Source organism: Cupressus sempervirens, chromosome 4 (assembly GCF_028749045.1).
Source record: "Cupressus sempervirens isolate cs-2001-9-10 chromosome 4, ASM2874904v1, whole genome shotgun sequence".
Lineage (NCBI taxonomy): Eukaryota > Viridiplantae > Streptophyta > Pinopsida > Cupressales > Cupressaceae > Cupressus > Cupressus sempervirens.
The window spans coordinates 905,275,119-905,295,713 of record NC_143121.1 but is presented as its reverse complement, the minus strand read 5'-3'; positions in this window follow the sequence as shown (position 1 = coordinate 905,295,713).

The window sequence follows — 20,595 nt, the reverse complement described above, 5'->3', positions numbered from 1 at the left end:
AGGATGCAAGGATGGGAGAAAGCTTATGGAAGATTTAGATTGAATGAAAGGAGAGCACATGGATTGTGCTTCCTTACAGTCAATTAGAGAGTGACACATGTCACAAGGTCATTGGTTAGAGCAAGAGGGGTTGAGGGGTCAACAAAAGAGGCTCAAAGCTCATAAAGACCCTCATAATGGCTTGTAAGAGCAATGAATGAGCTTGTAAGAGTCATTTATGGCTTTGTGGGCTTCATAAACTTTTATGGTTGGGATATTTGTGAGAGAGTTGAGATATTTTGACTTGGGTTGGATTAAGAAAGTCTTAAGCTTGACTTAGGAATGTGCAAATGATTAAGGCTTGGATTAGGCTTGGGTTAAGATTAGATTAGGCTTGTTAGAGATGGCCAAGTGGATGGCATTAAATGAGGGTGGGTGAAGGAGGAGATATTTTTTGGCTTTGGCTTGGGTTAGCAAGTCTTAACCCATGTTTAGGGAATGTGACAAGGTTAGGAGGGGATTAGGATTAGGATTAAAGATAAGGATTGACATCTTCTAGAAGAGTCTAGGCTTTGGATGAGGATGAAGACTTTTTAGAAGAGTTTAGAACTTCCTAGGATGAGGATAAAAAAGGTTTTTTAGAAAATAAATAAAGTTTTATTTATTTCAAGGGTTTGGGTTGAGGAGATATTTATTAAAATATTTTTAATAAACATGAGGATTAATATTTAATCTTAATTAAATATTTTGAGTTGGGATTAAGGGTAGGAAATGATGGGATTAGCCTTTAATCGAAATTAAAGAAGGATTAGAAGATTTTGGAAGAGGTTAGTGGTCTTAAGGAAATTGGACAAGTTTTGGGCAAAAAAAAATAAATTATTTATTTTGGGATTTTTGGTCAATTTATTAATTAAATAATTAACAAATAAGGAAATAATGTTTAAATAAGATTTAAATAATGTTTTTGGGAGGATTCCTTAATTAAATATTTTTAATTAAGATAAAGGGATTTAATGGCATAAAAATAAATAAATAAATTAAATAAATAATTAATTAATAAATGATGATGTCATCAGGGACTTTTTCAGAAAATAAAAATATTTTATTTTCTAAAGGATTTTTAGGTGTCTACATTTTGCCCCTCTTTGACATAGTGTTGAAACAACACTATTTCAAAGAAGTTTAGATATAAACGACATGGAGATGACTTTATGGAGCAACATAGTTGCCCCAGTCTCGGGTAGAAGAGAGAGAATGTACTGCATGATGCCCCCTCAAGAAGGCGACGGGGAGAGAAAATGAGGCTCGAAGGTTTCTTGAAAAATACAAGAATCTAGGATGAGCAAGGAGACTCAAATTGGCAAAGAGAAGGGGCTGAATTAGCTCAAACTCTCACTATAGGAGAATGATAAAAGAGAATCAGATGCACAAGAGGAAGCAAGCTTAAGACTTTAGGGAAGGTGGAGGATGAAGGAGCGGAGTGCTATAAAAAGGAATTCAGGATAAGGGAAGGGATGATGGGATGAGATAAAGCTGAGGCAACAGGATTTCAAAGAGTCAGATTGATGGAAGATGGGTTTCAGAGATCCCTAGGACTAGGATTGTGAATTTCAAAAGATGAGGCTTGGTGGATTAATTGGATGGGTGGATCCCTAAGACTAGGATTGTGGATCCCTAAAGCTAAGAGTGATGATTGATTCTGAGAGATACGATTGCAAAAGCTGGGGTAGGAGAGACAGATGCTAGATATGGATGGGGGATAATGGAGATGAAGGAAATCCATTGAAGCTTTTTTGAGCAGGGGGATACTTCAAAAAGAAGTACCACCATGTAGTTGAGCACTAGATTTTCTATAGGACTATTGGTTAATTTCCAAGGTTACCAAGAACATCAAGGCCGTGTCACCAACCATCCAAAGGACTGACGGACTGACTCAAAACAAACACACAAGGATTGCCCTAATATCACACATGAAACCTGGAGGAAATAGTGTGGAACTGACACTGGGTAACCCACAAGCAAAAAAGAAACAAATAAAAGACTTGATCAAAACCGTACACTCAGAGTGCCCCATTCGCAGCATACCATGATATGGAAGATCGTGGCAACCTTGAGGAGGGAACACAAAGATTGCTTGGAAAAGATACTTCAAGACCCAAAAGGGGAGATTCCAAATCAAAAGAAAATGAAAATTCAAAAGAGAACCATTTGCCAACGAGATGGGTAGGACGAGGTGCTAACGGACCAAGATCAGACATGAGGAAAGCTATATCCTGCAAGGATCTATTGGAGAGCACCTAAGCTAGTGGATTTGGATTAGTGATGCACTTGGCAAGCTGAACTAAGAAGGATAACTCTTTGGTGACAACCGATCTAGTTAAAGGATGCATTTAGAATAGCTAACCAAGGGTTGTGCGATGTGTGCAAGATGTTGATCAAGGATGAACTGACACAAAATCTGGATAGATATAACGGTACTAAGCTAAAGAGGATGTACAAGCTGACAGACCAAGATATGTTACAAATGTACAAGTTGTTTTGGACAAGATTGAATATACAAGCTATGATACAAGCATTGGATACAAGATTATTTACAAGCTATATAGGAGCTCCAGATGATAAGATAGCGGGATGGCTCAAGTTGGTGCAATATGTAAGGAAACTTGGCAACAAAGAATATAACTGTTTCCTCATAACCCATAATAGATTTGGAATAAACATGGAATTAAAATCCACATGTAAGAGAATAGACAACATACCCAAAAAATTGTTACACAAGATATACCTTGGGAAACCCTCATTGAGGAAAAAACCCAGCCTCCAAAAGCATCCATCACCATATATATTATTCCACAAAAAATTACCATTGCAATACAACCATGGAAGCCTTCATGGCCATAGCCACAACCAAGCAAACTATGTGAACAAGCATGAATCCACACATCCCATGCCATGCTTCCAACCTTCACAAATGCTCCCTTGGCTAACCTGTCAAGCGTTGTCCCGCTTGACTCTTGCCTTTCTCACTCTTTCTCTCTACAACAACTACCCTTGTGGCTGCTTATATAGTAGCAAGTCCCACAAAACCACCAAGTGGTATTACATAAACCATGTGCTACCTAACCCACTGACCCCACATTTAATATTGGGCATTTGATTCTTTTTCCCCAATATTAAATAATTACATGAAATATTATCACAATGTTACAATACAACTCATCAAGTATATCCCATGGGAATCTTTACATGTTGCATGTCCATCTAGGTGGAACATTACATGATAAAATAAAATAATAAAATATAACAATATTATGCAATGTGTGCAACACCCATTATCTCAACAATCTCCCACTTGTTGTATACATTGCATAGGGTCAATCCGTAAATGAACAAGAGAACAATCCCTCCCAGCACAACCACCATCATGGATCAAAATACACCAAGTGCTCCATCCTGGTACCCACAAAAAAATCAAAGTATCCAACATCTCAACCATGAATGATCTCACCTCTTATTATGCCACTGCCACTGGACATACATAGAAGCCATCCAAAGAGAAAGCCACCCAACTTGTCGCATTAGAAGATCATAAAATCCTATACCAACTAAATTCCAAGCACAAATAACTTGATCCAAAGGTAATCACATGTATTTGTAGTTGTTAAAATATATCCATAGCTGAAATAGCACCCACAACAAAGTGCCAAACCCATCCAACTATCCATACCTCCAAAGGTATAACAAGTGAATCTCATATCACTGACATATCCAATCTATAACCTACAATCACAAGCCTCAAGAGCAATACCTGCCACATATATACCAAGAAGCTCTCACTGCCAAAGATAATGTCAAATCTATAACCAATCCACTCACAATATCTCAAAGAAGTGAATCCATGTAGCATCAAGGACATCCACAATACATAAACTGATAACCTGCAAAAAACAACTCTCATAAAAAGTCTCCAATAGTCTTCCAAATTCTCCACAACCAATAGAGGAAAGAGATAAAGGAATAACCATGTCATCTCTCACATGACATACATGAGCACAAACCAGTGATCAAAATCTCCAACCAATCTCAAATCCAATGTAGGCAAAATTGAACATCTAGGAAGATAACCAAGACCAAGAGAAACTGTGCAAATCATAACCTGTATCATGTCCTTCGACACACACTTCTAGATGTAAACTATGCAAGTATGATCTCCTCCATTAAACCCCAACAAGAAACCTCAACAACACCCAAACCATACCATATAACTAATCATGGATGTAAGCCTCTCACAAGAAGATCAAACTCAATAAACCCATTCCTAAACCAAGGAATAACCATTCCTAATCCAAGAAAAATGCCCAATATAAAACTATCTCCTAAACTCAACCAGCATAAAAACATATGCACATGGAGATAACCAATGCTAAACCATCTCTCAAATGAATCCTCTCGAACTAACTTATGTACCGTAGCTCAAGATCCATATTCATGAAAGACAAATATAATGCACCTAAGAAAAAACAATGGGCTATACCTCTCAAGTAGCAAACCGCCGAGTAGACCAAGAGTGGGGAATGAGAATGCTCATCAAGATACCCAAGTCTCCAACCAAGATTCATCTAAGAAAAATCTCCTCTCAAGTCCATATCAAGTGACTGCCCCTCAGGCTTCCTGCTAAAACCATTGACCATCCCAACAAATACTTCTCTAATGCAAGAGAAATCAACATCACCACCGTCTCTAAGTATCTATGAGCACCTGTAACCAATCAATCCATGCCAACTCCAAATGCAAGATAGCAATATCATGAAGTATCCAGCTTATGATCATTGTACTTAATACCAAGAAACTAAACCAAGATCAATGTCAAAGTTCCAACCATGGCCTCAAGAACATAAACATGACAACATGATCTAACCATCTCAACCAAAGAGATAACATGCTCCACATGAACATACTATAACATGTCACAACTCTAAATGTGTATCAAGAGTATACCATGACATAATAATGAAACTATCCTCATACCAAGGATAACATGCCAAATAAAAGCATAAATTGTACCTTTACCAAGAACCCTATAAGTCCTCAAGATGCAACCATCTCCACACACCATGAAGAAAAACCATCTCCACATACCAAGAAGAACCAAGAACTCCATGAGTCCTCAAGATCTAACCATCTTCACACACCATGAAGATAACAAGTGCACCATGCAAATGTCAAAGACGCTTCTGTAGCAATAAGATCTAAGAAAAACCTCCAACATCTGCAAACACTCAATAAATATATCAATGCCAACATCTCCCACTCAAGCGTGGTACCAAGTCACCTATGACATCATAAAATCCATCTCCTACATGAAGATCTAAACCAACCAGGAACTAATCCTGCATTGTCACCCCATCACTGTCACAAGCTCCCACTAAATTGTGAATCCAAGCTATCCATGACATAATGATGAAAAACCACCCTCTAACCATGAGAATCAACTAAGGCATCAAACCATCAAAGAACTCAAAATTCACATCATGAGCTCCTCAAAAGAAACCAAATAACCAAGATCCTCATCCAAGAAGATATTCCACCATAACTAAATAAAAAAATCCAAGCTAATGAACATCAAGGATGTACCTGTATATCCAATCATGTCATGCCAAAATCTATGACACCATGATCACATCCATGAACCAAGCATCTGTCTCTCAAAGTGTCTATCCTGTCAGCATAAAATAGTCAACCATAATCCTCCACCATGACTGTACCTGGTAACAACATCTCATCCCTTCTACATGAAGAAAAATTAGCAAATCATGTGACTTAGGGCATAGACAACCCAAATCCAAGCCATCAATCTGAATATGCATCAATAATGAAAGATCAATGGGCAAACACAACCCATAACTAAGCTATAAATGCAACCTGTAAATATAGACTGCTTACAACACTGCACAACTTGTAGATCCAACAAGTCATCATGCATATCCAAACCAAATACTGATAACCATATCATCATGAGACCAATCTAAATAATGAACCGAGTATACAATGACATCAAATCTTAAATCTCCAATGCCATAAACTCACAATGTTACCATGGTCAAAATATACCATAAACTATTTAGATAAATATATCAACAATAAATCATGCCAAACTTGCACCAAATCTGAACCAATGTGTAGAGCTCTCCAAGAGCTTTCCGTTGACTACTCAAAGTCCAAAATCTAACTTTGTATGCCCAAGTTATGCCCAAATCCATGCTTAAAATAAATATCTGACTTTAGGGCTCTTAAAACCTAAAAAAATATCAAAATTATAGAACCAAACCTATACCATATTGTAGTGCTCTGAATTAGCTTTCCAACACCTATAAGAACTCTGAAATCTGATATTCTGAGAGAAAGTTATGGCCATTTTACTAAGATAGTCTTTTTACCATTTTCACTGCGATTTTTCATTTTTAAATTTTTTTTCTCTGACAAAATTCTGACGGGATTAAATTTGATGGCCATCATGGGATAAAACCAAAAAACTCTTTCATTTCCTTTGAACATGGCTAAACTAGGGCATATTATATATCAAAATTTATGGAAATGTTGACCCGGATCCAATGGTGAGGTTTGTTTTTACCCAGGAGGTCATTTTTACATCCTACACCCCAAAACCCTCATTTTAAATGAAACATCTGAAAAAACCCTTTTGTCCAACAATTTAATATGCCCAGATGTTTTAACATCCCATCATAACAGCAAACCCAAAACCCTCAGATCTACAATAAAAACCTCATATATCTTGCCATTTTTCTTTTATCCTCTCATGCATTCCCATGGATTCAATCTAGGGTTACAATAATAAAACCATAGCTCTGATACCACTTGTAAAGAAACTTGGCAACAAAGAATATAACTATTTGCACATAACCCATAATAGATTTGAAATAAATACAGAATTAAAATCCACATGCAAGAGAATAGACAACATACCCACAAAATTGTGACACAAGATATACCCTGAGAAATCCTCATTGAGGGAAAAACTCGGCCTCCAAAAGCATCCATTACCATATATATTATTCCACAAAAAATTACCATTGCAATACAACCATGGAAGCCTTCATGGCCATAGCCACAACCGAGAAAACTATGTGAACAAGCATGAATCCACACATCCCATGCCATGCTTCTAACCTTCACAAATGCTCCATTGGCTAACCTGTCAAGCGTTTTCCCGCTCAACTCTTGCCTTTCTCACTCTTTCTCTCTACAACGACTACCCTTGTGGCTGTTTATATAGTAGCAAGTCCCACAAAACCACCAAGTGGTATTACATAAACCATGTGCTACCTAACCCACTGACCCCACATTTAATATTGGGCATTTAATTCTTTTCCCCAATATTAAATAATTACATGAAATATTATCACAATGTTACAATACAACTCATCAAGCATATCCCATGGGAATCTTTACATGTTGCACGTCCATCTAGGTGGAACATTACATGATAAAATAAAATAATAAAATATAACAATATTATGCAATGTGTGCAACACCCATTATCTTAACACAAGATGCAGAAGCTAAGGATGAGGTGATAGCGAAAGATATGAATTTGGCAGGATGCATCCAATGATGATGATAGATGTGCGACCAAGGATGGGGACAATGCTAAGGTTGGTGGTAGCTAAGCTGATAGATGGTGCTAGAGTGAATGGCTAATGAGAGGATGACATTGGATTTGCATGAGGATAGCCTAGAGCGAGATACCAATGACAAGGGAGGATGGACAATACAAGATCTCCAAGGAATACAGTGCCCCCAGTCAGAAGATGACATGCGGAAGGAGGTCTTATGACGGATGTGATAGGATTGAAGCTAGGATGGAAAAGCTGAAGGCGCTAGGGAGATGGATGATAGCTGGAATGATGGGGTGAGGTTGCAGAAGATAAGTGGATAGTGATAGATAAAAGCTGGAGGATTTAAGATAGGTGGATAAATTAGAAGATGGAGCTAGATGGAAAGATGTGACCAAAAGCATAAAGATGATAGGCTAAGCTGGGGATGGCTGGATTACGCATGACACTTGTTTGCCAAGTTATCATCATGCTACTTGTCCAAGGTGCTTGAATTGCCAAGTTTTCACTAGTGGACGCTTTATTTTTCTTTATTATTTTGACTTTCTGACTTTGGACTCAGCTGGAATGATTTTGGCTTTCTTCAGCTATTTTTGGCTTTTTTGGGATTTTTCTCTGGCAGTTGGAATGTTCAATTTTGTTGCTAGTTGTTGGTACATTGGATGTGTGATTTATGCAATAGATCGGATTAGATGGGATTGATGGTAGGAGATGGAGGAATGAAAAGGTTAGAAAGGAGCATGAGATGGGGATGCTTGCAGGATCAACATTGGCACATGTTGGCATGAGTGTGAAAAGAGCATATGGGGGATAGATGGTAGATGCAGGCTTGATGGAGGATTTGTGGAAGCGTGCTTGGGGATATAGGCACCCAAGATGGAGTTAGGAGATGGGGGACATGAGTCACTGAATGGGGGAATTAGCAATGATGGATGCCATTATGCATTGGGTTTCAAATTTTTTCTTTGGGATCCACATGGTTTTGGATTTTCTTTTCATAGGCTTTTGCATTGTTTTGCATTCTTTGATTGGATTTTTCCTTTTTGGAGTATGTCTTTTAGAATAGACATATGATTTCCTAGGATGTGGATTTTTAGCTTTATGCATTTTGAAGTTGGCATTCACATTGCTGTGGTAAGCTTTGGGAAGATAGTTATGAGAAGCTTTGCGAGATGGAGAGAATATGTAAGAGCTTATAGTGGGAGGATGATGGATGATAGGTAGAGAGATGTGCCTTTGTTGATCTTGAACAGAGGATGGGTGATGGTAGATTTTGGTACATGGGGACCCAAAATGGATTTAGCAGATGAAGGGGGGATATGGTAGGTTGTTTTGGGTTGCAAAGATGGTGGAGGGGGGATGACATAATATTTCTTGAAGGAGTGATGGGAGGCTGGCATGGTGGGCCTAGAGATAGGCTTGGTTTGGGGATGGTGTGTACCAACACTTTTAGATGGTGAGCCTTTGGATACATATCCAAGACCATGAAATCCTAGATTCTTTTATGCAATAATAGGCTTTCTGATTCGTTGCTCTTGTGGTCCTAAACCTTGACCTTGATAATGCCATCGATTGAGCATTTGAACGAGCTGAGGAAACTTTTTGCTTGTAGAAAATGGTAGAAGTACTTTATTAGATGTACTGCAATGGGGAGATATTGTTCTTAATTCTTCTGCTGAGAGGGGGCCACCATGGATGAATGTAAGTGAACCAAGAGAGTAGATTATAGATGGTGGAATAGCTTGGATAGGTGGTAAGATGGAAGCATGGAGCGAAGGAGATGGAAAGATAGGATCTTGATTTAGCTAATGTGATGAAAAGATATCCTACAGTAGAGGAGGTATGGCTTGAGGTTTTGGAGATGGAGGGGATGGTGACTATAGTATGGATGGAAGACATGGTACGATGATATCTTTATTTATGCTTTGGGGGATGTCAACATGCTTTTGGGCAGGATCTTGATAGGATTGGATTGGAGTGGATGGTACGATAGGAGGTGAAGGGATGAATTCTTCAAAGGCAGTGGATGGATAAATGGGAGATTCAGTAGTAGAGATGGGTGAGTAGAAGATGGATGCATAAGGGTCATTATGGGAGATTTGGGAAATGCTTGGAGGTGATGTGGATAGGATTTGGAAGGATTTGATAGGTGGTGGGATTTTGATGCTTGCAGGAAGTGAAAGGATTTTAAGCAATTTGATGGATGGTATGGGGATGATAGCTATGGGAGATGGAGGTGATATTATAGACGGGGAAGCTTCATCACTGACTACTTCACATGGTTGGATTAGATGACATGGCTTATCGACTGTTGGAGGTGACTTTTCTTGTATTTCGTCTAGGAGATTCCTGGGAGACTTGTGTGTCAGAGGTGGAGGTGGTGGATTGATAGGAATGGCTAGTGTGATGGGGGTGAAAGATTGGAAGCTTGGTTGATTGGGTGATGGAGGAGAAGCTGGGATATGAGATGGCATGACTAGATAGTTTGGAGGAATGCTTGGATTTTGGGGGATGGTTGGCGAAAGGCATCTAAGGCTCTCAAGATACCCGTCATAGTCAACAATATTTTCATCATCATTGGAATAGGATGTAGCGGGAGAAAGGAAAATGCGACCAAACTCATCATGATAGGGTTGGGATTTCATGTTTTGATGATGAGTTGGATAGGGATGGGGTCTTGCATATGGATGAACATGGAAGCTCATGATTGGATTTGGATTAAGTGTAGATTTTGGATTGGCTGATGAAAGATTTCCTAGGGAGAGTCAAAGCTACATGATAGACCTAAGGAGGATTGGTTGGATATTTTTGGCTTTGCTATGGATGGAATACTTCAAGGGTATGCTATCAAAAAGTGAGGGTTTTTCTTTTCAATGTGCAAGATTGGTGGCTTTTGGTGTCAACTTGAGGATAGAAAAATGATCCTATGGGCATGGCACGAGATTGACCACTTGTGGATCCCAACCTTTTGCTTAAGGTGATGAGGGATGACAAGTGACGAGGCTAGATTACCCTAGACAAAGCTCTGTCAAAGGGATAACCTTGGGGAGATTGAAGGATTTGGATAGATTGATTGGATAGCAAACTCTGGTAGAGTAACAACAATTCCTTAAAGGCTTGGTTGATTTTGGATTGGGTTGCTAGTTGGCTAGGGGGATGATTTGGATGGACTTTGGATTTGGGATTATTTTAAAGAAAAGAACTAGATAGATTCGGTTGCGGCGGGGGAGCTTGGATGATTTTCTGATGAGGCAGTGACTATGCTAAGTATGCCTTGAGCTGGGAGATTTCTATTTTTCTGGGATTTTGACCAAAGTTGGAAAACATTCATTCAAAAGCTATGAACAAACAAGAAAACAAAAGTTTGGAGCAAGCACGTCAAACACAACAACATCCTAGGAATCTTTCTACAAGGATAAAATTTGGTTTAGCTAGGGAGTCCTCGATATACGCAAGGTATGTGAGGCCCAAATCCATAGATGAAACCAGAAAGATGTCACACAATCGAGAGGAGCGGTAACCCACTTCTCCTCTTTCACTTCTCAAGGGTATAAAGTTCCTTGAGGCTTAGCCTGAGTGACAAAATTTTGATCCCAAGAGAGGTGTCTTTGGATTCACCTCTCGATCTTTATACTCTGCCGGAACGCTAGAGTTGAGGTCATCCCAAGGGGTGATGAAATCCCTGAGCAAGCCTCCTAAAACTTAAAAAAGATTTTGGATCCTTATCTTATGCACCCAAGATGGCCTCGAAAGATGACAAGAGGAGAGAAGACTAGGATGATCTTGGGCTAAAAGATAGAGTTCTTTTCCAACTGACGCTTAAGTTTTCTGATCTAGACTTTTTGAAAACACACGTGATTAAGATGCAAATGCACCAACAAAAGAGAAGTGATTGAAGAATGAATACACAAAGGAGAGTTAGGGTCAAAAACAAAGTAAACCCGCACGCCCGGAGGCCCTCCATGTCAAGTATCAATTAATTTCCTTTAAGGCATTCAAGAGTTGGTGTTTGTTCATTTTAAGTCCAAAACAAAGATGTGTGTAAAGCTTGATTTCAAGTGCATGCCTAGAGGCCATCCATGTCAAGATTTGTTCAATTTTTATGCCCAAATGAAGTGTTAGCGAGACTAATGTGCATTCAAGAAATTTTCTATCTTAGAAAAACCAATAAAAACTCAAGTGAGTGGAATTTGATTTTTGTGGAGCACTTAAAACCTTCTTAGGTAGACCCATCCCCATATATGGTGCTGATATTGTAACCAATGGTTAGAATGATGGGTGATTAAAGAGGGTGAGTCCAACAACAAATTCACTCAAAGTGTCTTTATTTGTTTTTATAACTTAAAAAGTTTCTAAAATGTGGATTCTTTTTATGCTCCAAAAGATGATTATTTGATCTATGACATTCAAGATTGGATTTTTTGTTTTAATCATGCATCCATTATAAAAAAAAAACTTGATTTTAATCCATGGCACTCAAGAGTGATTTTAGCAACATGTATTCAAAGACAAGTGATTAAACATTCAAGTTTTTTCCTTTGAGCATTCAAGATTGAGATTTTGCGTGTTGTTTTAAGAACTTTGAAGTTCTTTGTTTTAACCTTAGATCATTCAAGATTGTTTTGGACTCAAAAAGTGAAAATGACTCTTTGGACTTTGGTTTTCATTCAAGATTTTGTGTTCTAGTTTGCATGTTTTAAGCCTTAAAAAAAAAATGATATTCCTAGATTTTTTTGATGCATGAAAAACCTAGGAAACATTCAAGATTTTGCAACAAGACATTTGTTTGGAACAAATAACAAAGCTTTTAGGACAATTTTGGAAACCATTTAGGACTCTTAGTTTTCATGAGATTTTTAAAAGAACTTTAAAATATTTGCAAATGAGGTTCATTTTATCCTTGATTGATGCTTTGAGTTTGATTTAGATTTTAGTGTGCACTTAGTGTTGATTTTGAACCTTTTTTGAAGGAACCAAAGACAATGAGATATGCATTGGAAGATGATGATTGGTACAAGGCTATGGAAGAAGAAATTTAGTAGATAGAAAAGAACAAAACTTGGAGTCTAGTTCCTAAACTAGAGGATAAGAATGTGATTGGCACAAAATGGGTATTCAAGAACAAGTTAAATGAGAATGGTGAAGTGACAAGAAACAAAGCAAGACTAGTTTGCAAGGGGTATGCTCAAGAAGAAGGAATTGACTATGGTGAAACATTTTCCACTATTGCAAGAATGGAAGGAGTAAGAATTCTGCTTGCTTATGCTGCATACAAAATTTTTAAAGTTTATCAGATGGATGTTAAGTTTGCATTTCTAAATGGAATATCAGAAGAAGAGGTCTACATAGAACATCCAGAAGGTTTTGTGGATAAAAAAAAATGAGAACATGGTATGCAAACTACACAAAGCCTTGTATAGATTGAAACAAGCACCAAGAGCATGGTATGAGAGACTTCATACTTATTTTGTTATGATTGGATTTGAAAGGACATATGATAACAAATTTTTTTACATGAAGACAGATGAAGTAAAAGGTATACTGTTATCTAAAAATTTTGTTGATGACATAATATTTGGAGGATAAGATGCTCTATGTAAAGATTTTGCAAATTAGATGAAGCAAGAGTTTTAAATATCAATGTTTGGTGAGATCAAATTCTTTGTGGGATTACAAGTATATCAAATTAATTATGGTGTATATATCACTTAGTCAAAATATATCAAGGAGATATTTAAGACTTTTGAACTTGAGGACTCAAAACTAGTCAGTACACCTATGGTAACAACACTAAAACTATTAAAGAATGATGATTAAGCTAATGTCAATCAAACATTGTATAGAGCTATGATTGAAAAATTGTAATATGTAGTACACAATAGACCTGATATTTCATTAGCTATGGGGATAGTTGCTAGATTATTTTCTAATCCTAGAGAGAATCACTTGATGACTGTGAAAAGAATAATGAGATACTTGAAAGGAATAGAGGAGTATGGTTTATACTATAAGAAGAATGAAAATTTTGAAATGAAAGCTAATTGGGATGAAAATATTGATGACAGAAAGAGAATTAGTGGAGGAGCATTCTCCTTAGGTAGAAGACTTGTTACAAGGACAAGCAAAAAGAAGAGTTGTACTTCCCTATCTACTACTAAAGTAGAGTATATTGTTGCTACTATTAATGGCACAAACATTGTATAGATCAAACAACTACTAAAGGGAATGAAGGAAGAGATCACTAAACCAATGACATTTTTTTGTGACAATACAAGTGCTATAAACATAACAAAGAGTTGTATAATGCATACAAAGACAAAGCACACTGCAATAAAGTATCATTATGTAAGGGAATTGGTTCAAGACAAAGAGGTGAAGATGGAATATATCAACGCAAAGGGGCAAACTGATGATATCTTCACAAAAGAATTACCTAAGGATGCTTATGGGTATCTAAGAGGTAAACTAGGGGTGATACCCCTATCAGGAGTATCCAACATCAAACAAGCTAACATTCATATCATACAAATTGATGCAGTGGATCTTACTTTAGGAAGTTGTCTAAAGTAATTATAGAGCTGAAATTACAAATTAGTGACAAGCAAAGTGACATAGCGAGAAAATTGAAGAGACTACAAAAGCCTATATTTTTATATGTCAAAATATGTCAAAAGTGTTGTGTATATGTCTTTGGCATTGTTGTCAAAAAGGAAGAAAGTTCAATAAATTGATCAAGTGCATACTGATCAAGAGGAAGATGATCAAAGTAGAAAATCAAGTCAGAGGGAGAAAGTATAGATAAAGTATAGTGCACAAGAGGAGCAATTAAGTGAGATTTTTATTTATTATAAGATCAGAAGACTGAAAGAAAAGAGAGAGAGAATGTAGAAAGTAAGAGAGGGAGACAGTCTATCATTCTACTAATCTATGATAGAAGAGAATGTTATATTTTGTAACTTAAGAGGGAGTTGCTGATATAGGGAGAATTTTTATTCACAAGATTTCTTTTTTGGTATTGCCTTACTATTTTAACCTAATTAATTTATCATTGGTTTGACTAGTTGATCAGTTTGGTTTGTCATCAATGCCAAAGAGGGAGATTGTTGATATATGATTGAAAAGATCATTTGAGTAGAAAGAGTTTTATTGTTGAAGAAGTGTTTTCAATCATTGTTTTTTCACTAATGTCAAACTTGCTATATGTTGGTAAGAAAATTTCTTATATGTTTCAAGCACTATCACTTAGTTGATCGATGAAGAGGATTTGATCAACAAGATGTAACAAAAGTACCTAGAGTAAAGGTTGAGTTATGATTATGTATTGAAGTGCAAGAATCAGTTAAGACAGTGATAACATAATATATTGATGATCTGCTTGGGATTACAAAATGTTTGGCTACACTTAGAAAGTTTAGAAGAAAAAGGTTGGACAAAGTTCATTTGCTAAGCTTGACCAAGTTGATAGAATGTGCCGAGTAAAGTTAGTGCAAGCCAAGAAAAAAGTCAGTTGGAACTGAGTGAAAGTATTTTCTAGTGAACGTTAAGCAGGCTAATAGGTTCTAAGAAAGTTAGTAGATACCGAGTGATTTTTAGTATGTGTTGAGCACTAGTAAAATTTAGTTGATGTTGAGTAACACATTATGTGTCAAGCATCAATAAATTGATAATGCCAAGCTACTGCATTATGAATAAGATCGAAGATTCACCAAATAAAAGCCAACAAGTTTGTTTTCTTTGAACTTGTAAATTAGGAGGAAGATAAGAGTGATGAGCTGGAGGCATGGAATCTTATGTAAACCATTTTGGAGGTGAATTCAAATGGATTTTAGGAGAAGTTTCTAGAGAAGACAAGATATGAGTAGATACATTGTATCCTACCTAATCCATCAAAGACCCTAAATTTTGAGATGTATAATGAGTGAGAAAAACAATTCTAATTCCCTATATCTAGGGATGTCTAGTCATAAAGCTAAGTTGGATGTTGGATAGAGGTTAGAGAGGTTTTGGATGCAAAAATTTGACAAGGTGAAGGAAGAGGGTTTAGCTTCATCAAGTGATCCAAGAGGAGAAGTCTACAATGATGAGCTAAGAAAGAAGGCTAGAGAAGGATGAATGCTTGAAGAGTTAACAAGCTATTAGAACTACAAAGATTGGAAGCCAAGTAGAGTTGAGGACTGAATAGTGATCTATAATCTATAAGTAAGGTTTTAAGTTGTATCAGATCAAACTCTACTATTATTTTCTAACAATTATATCAAATTAGGGTAAAATCCTTTGGAGAAAGGTTGACTTAATAGTTAGTGGAAAATCCTTTAATAGGGTGGCATTCCAACTGAATGGCCTAAAGTCCTCTAATAAGGCTCACTTTTAACAGGGTGATTGAAATCCCTTAACTAGGTCACATTTAATAGTGTGTTTTGTAACCTTTAATAGAGTTGGCCTTTAATAAGGCATCACTTCAGAAGAGTGAGAAAGGAGTAACATGTTACTGGTGGTTTTTCCCAAATTGGGTTTCCACATTAAACCATTGTATCAAGTGTACTAATGGATATGTTGTGTTTTATGCTTTACATTTCTACATGTTAGTTTAATAGTAACATATAAGTTTTGATTTACATACAATGAATGCATGCATGGTTAAGAATGTTATATGGGTTCACTGAATTGTAAAAAAGGTTTATTTGGACATTTAGACCTTGATTAACTGATTCACTGCCAGTTAATCTAAAAGAATTTCAACAATGTTGTCATCAAAATATTGATGAACCTACAATGTAAATGATGTCTACAATGAAATATTTCATCACGAGAACAACATTCTTGTGAAAGGCTTCTTATGTGTTTGTTAGCATTAAACACCTTTGTATGGGGATATTTCAAGGGGCTAGGGACCATAAATAATAACTTCTAGTCTGACAATTTTTTTTTATATAGCTACAACTTATCACTAGTGGGGATCTAAAGGAATTCATACAATAACTAACACATTAGGACACAAAGTGAAATCAATTTCTAAAGTTGTGAGATTATAAAAAGAGATATGAATGGAATCTTATAAGGATATTATCATAGGTGTTTGTGACTTAGTTTCTATCCCATATCATCTTTATTATTTTATTAGGATCACTACAGATGTATTAGCATTGTCTCTTTGATATGTTTGTAACAAAGGAAGCTCTCCTCATATTAATAAGCACAATCCACGTTAGAATTTTTTAGAATAACTAAGGGGGGGAGGGGGTGAATAAGTTATTCAAGGTCCAAAATGTCCACTTCAAACTTTTCCACTTATCTATAGTGAGCCCATTTACAGTACCATGCAACCAAGCTTAAATCTTTATCCTAGCAAGTTATTGTAAATCAAAATGCAGTAATGAAACCCATGAAATCAACACATAACACCGAGATTTATGTGGAAACCCAAATTGGGAAAACCACTAGTAACATGCTACCTTCTTTCTCACCCTTCTGAAGTGATGCCCTGTTAAAGGCTACAACACATTGTTAGATGTGGCCCTGTCAAAGGATTTCAACACCATGTTAGGAGTGTGCCTTGTTAGAGTACTTTAGAAAATTCAACTTGGAATGTCACCATGTTAAAGGATTTACAAATGGCTTCTAGACCAACCTAAGTCCATAGGATTTCTAGTCACCTTGTTAAAGGCTCTACCACCTAGTTGTTAAGCCAACCTATCACAATAGGATTTTCATTATCTAATACAATTGCAAGAGAGTATTAGAAAGTCTTTACCCTAATGTTACTTACAACTCAAACTTTTAGATCTCAAATCACACTTCATCTCACACTTTGGTTGGCTTCCTTCCTTTGTAGTTTTGACAACTTGTCCACCCTTACAAGTTCTATCTCCTTGAGTCTTCTGCTTATCATGCCAATGCAATCTCCTCTTTGTGGTTACTTTATTGAATCAGAGTCTCTATACTCTATTCTTCCTCACCGTGCCTTCTTTTTGACACTTCACACTTGCCCACACTTAGCCTCTTCCAACCACTCTTGGCCACTCTTAGACACTATTCGATCTCTGACCTGTAACTCCTTATGTAGAAGTTTGGAATTCATTTTTCCTGCTCAATTATTCCCACTCATAACTTGAATTGACTTGGAAAGATACAATGTAGCTTTCCCTCCAATTTGTTTCTTCTAGAAACATCATGATGAATCCATCCATATTCACCTAAAATTAGTTAGCATAAAACTCTATGACACAGCTCATCATCCTTATCTTCCACCTGTTCACAAAATTCAATGTAACAAGCTTATCATCTTTGATCTGGTGAATCTTTTAATTTTCAAATAATGTAGCAATTAAGCACTATTGAAATACTTGTTCTTGGCACATACTGTGTTACTTGACATCAACTACATTTTACTGATGCTCGACACCTACTATGGATTCACTCAGCATCCATTAAGTTTTATTGATGCTCGACACTTGAACTTTATTTGACACCTAAAGACTTTCACTCGACACTTGAAGTTCACTTGGTAGAAACTAGATTTTGCACTTGCTTAGCTCTAACTAAAAATTTGCTCAGCTTGAACTAGCTTGCTCAGCACTCACTAATGAACTTAGTTAAGCTTTGCAGTCAACCTTCTTACAACTTATACTTCTAATGTTTCTAAGCATGTCCAACCTCTATATCTTAGAATATGTTATCAATGGATCATTTCATCAATTTCTTAGCTAATCCTTATACTTCATTACAACAACATAACTCAACCTTTCCCTTAGGTGCTTTTGTTACCTCTTATTGATTAAATCCTCCTTGTTAACCAGCTAAGTGATAGTACTTGGATTATATAAGCAATTGTCATTCTAGAAAATAGCAAGTTTGAAATTAATGAAAAAACAATGATTGAAAATATTCTTTATCAACTCCATCATTCTTCAACACTGATCTTTTCAATCATTTTCCAACAATCTCCCTCTTTGGCATTGATAGCAAACCAAACTAATCAATTAATCAAGCTGATCAACTTTTGTTACCATCATACTTGTATGCCAAAAAGAAAACTTCTTGTCATTTCATATCTCCCTCTTTGTATCATATCTCCCTCTTTTTCTGATACAAATCAATTGCTTTGATCTATTATCATGATTTCTCTGTTCTACTTCTCTCTTAGCTACTGTTTCCTTTCTCCTTTTTCTCAGTATGTCTAATCCTCTACTTCTTCCTCTGACTGATCTATTTCTATTGTTTCTTCCTCTGATCCTTTGCTACTACTATTTCTCCCTCTTTGTTAATAGCTCTTGTTGATCTGTATCTTTCTCCCTCTTTGTTGATCAATCAGTTGATCAATTTATGCTATTTATCCCTCTTTGACAATAATGCCAAAGATGTAGCATCTTTGATAATGTTGATATAGACTTTTCATTTTCCTATATTCTCCCTCTATCACCATGCTTGTGACTGATTTGGAATTTTAGCACTTTGATATCATTTGCATCAACCTCTATTATTTCTGTAGTCAACTCCTTTTGATGCAGGGCAACTCTGTTTTTTCTCAAACAACTCAGGGTAGGGGCTTTACCCCTAACTTACCTCTAAGATACTCAAAAGCATCTTTAGGTAGTGGTTTGGTGAAGATATTAGTAATCTGTTCCTTTGAGTAGATGTATTCCATCTTCACTTGTTTGTTTTCTACCAATTCTCTGACATAGTGATACTTGATTGCAATGTGCTTGGTTTTTGCATGCATCATAGGGTTCTTGGATATGTTCATGGCACTTGTTCTATCATAATACAGTATCACTAGCTTATTAATCTCCTCCTTCATTCATTTCAATAGATGTTTGAGCCACACAATGTTAGTGCAATTGATGACTACTGCTACATACTCTGCTTTTATTGTGGACTGTGAGGTACAAGTTTGTTTCTTGCTAGTCTAGGCGACTAGTTTATTTCCTAAGAAGAGTGCTGCTCCATTGGTACTTTTCTTGTCATCAATGTTTCCTCCCCAATCAGAATTAGTGTAAGAATTTAACTCAAACTTATCACTTCTCTTGTATACAAACCAAAGTCATCTGTCCCTTTAAGATACATCATTACCCTCTTCACTATCATGAGATGATTTTCTCTATGATTAGTAGAAAATCTTGCTACTATCGCAATAGCTAATGCAATATCTGGTCTACTATGTACAACATATTGCAACTTTCCACTCATGGACCTATACATTGTCTAATTGACTTCAATAGACTCATAATTCTTGGATAGTTTGTGTCCTATTGCCATTGGTGTGCTGACAGGTTTGGAATCCTCTAGACCAAATGTCTTGAGTATTTCTTTGATATACTTTGATTAGGTCACAAATATACCATATTTTAGTTGATTTACTTGTAATCCAACAAAGAACTTTATTTCCCCAAACATTGACATTTCAAATTCATGTTTCATCTTGTCAGCAAAATCTTTGCTTAGTACTTCTTTTCCTCCAAAAATTATATCATCCACAAAGATTTTAGATATCAGGATATCCTTACCTTCTTCTGATTTGATGTACATGTTGTTGTTGTCATCTATTCTTTCAAAGCTTATCTTCACCAAATATTTGTGAAGTCTCTCATACCAAGCTCTAGGGGCTTGCTTCAACCCATATAGAGCTTTATGTAGCTTGCAAACCTTATCTTTGTTGTTTCCATCAACACAACCCTTTGGTTGCTTTATGTAGGCTTCCTCCTCTAGTATACCATTTAAAAATGTAGACTTTACATCCATTTGGTAGACTTTGAAACATTTATAGGAAACATATGCAAGTAGGGTCCTGACTCCTTCCATTCTTGCAATAGGGGAAAGTGTTTCCCCATAATCCAATCCTTCCTCTTGAGCATACCCTTTGTAGACTAATCTAGACTTGTTCCTTGTGATCTCACCATATTCATCTAACTTGGTTTTGAACAACCACTTGGTTCCAATCACATTCTTATCTATTGGTTTGGGAACTAAAGTCCAAGTCTTGTTC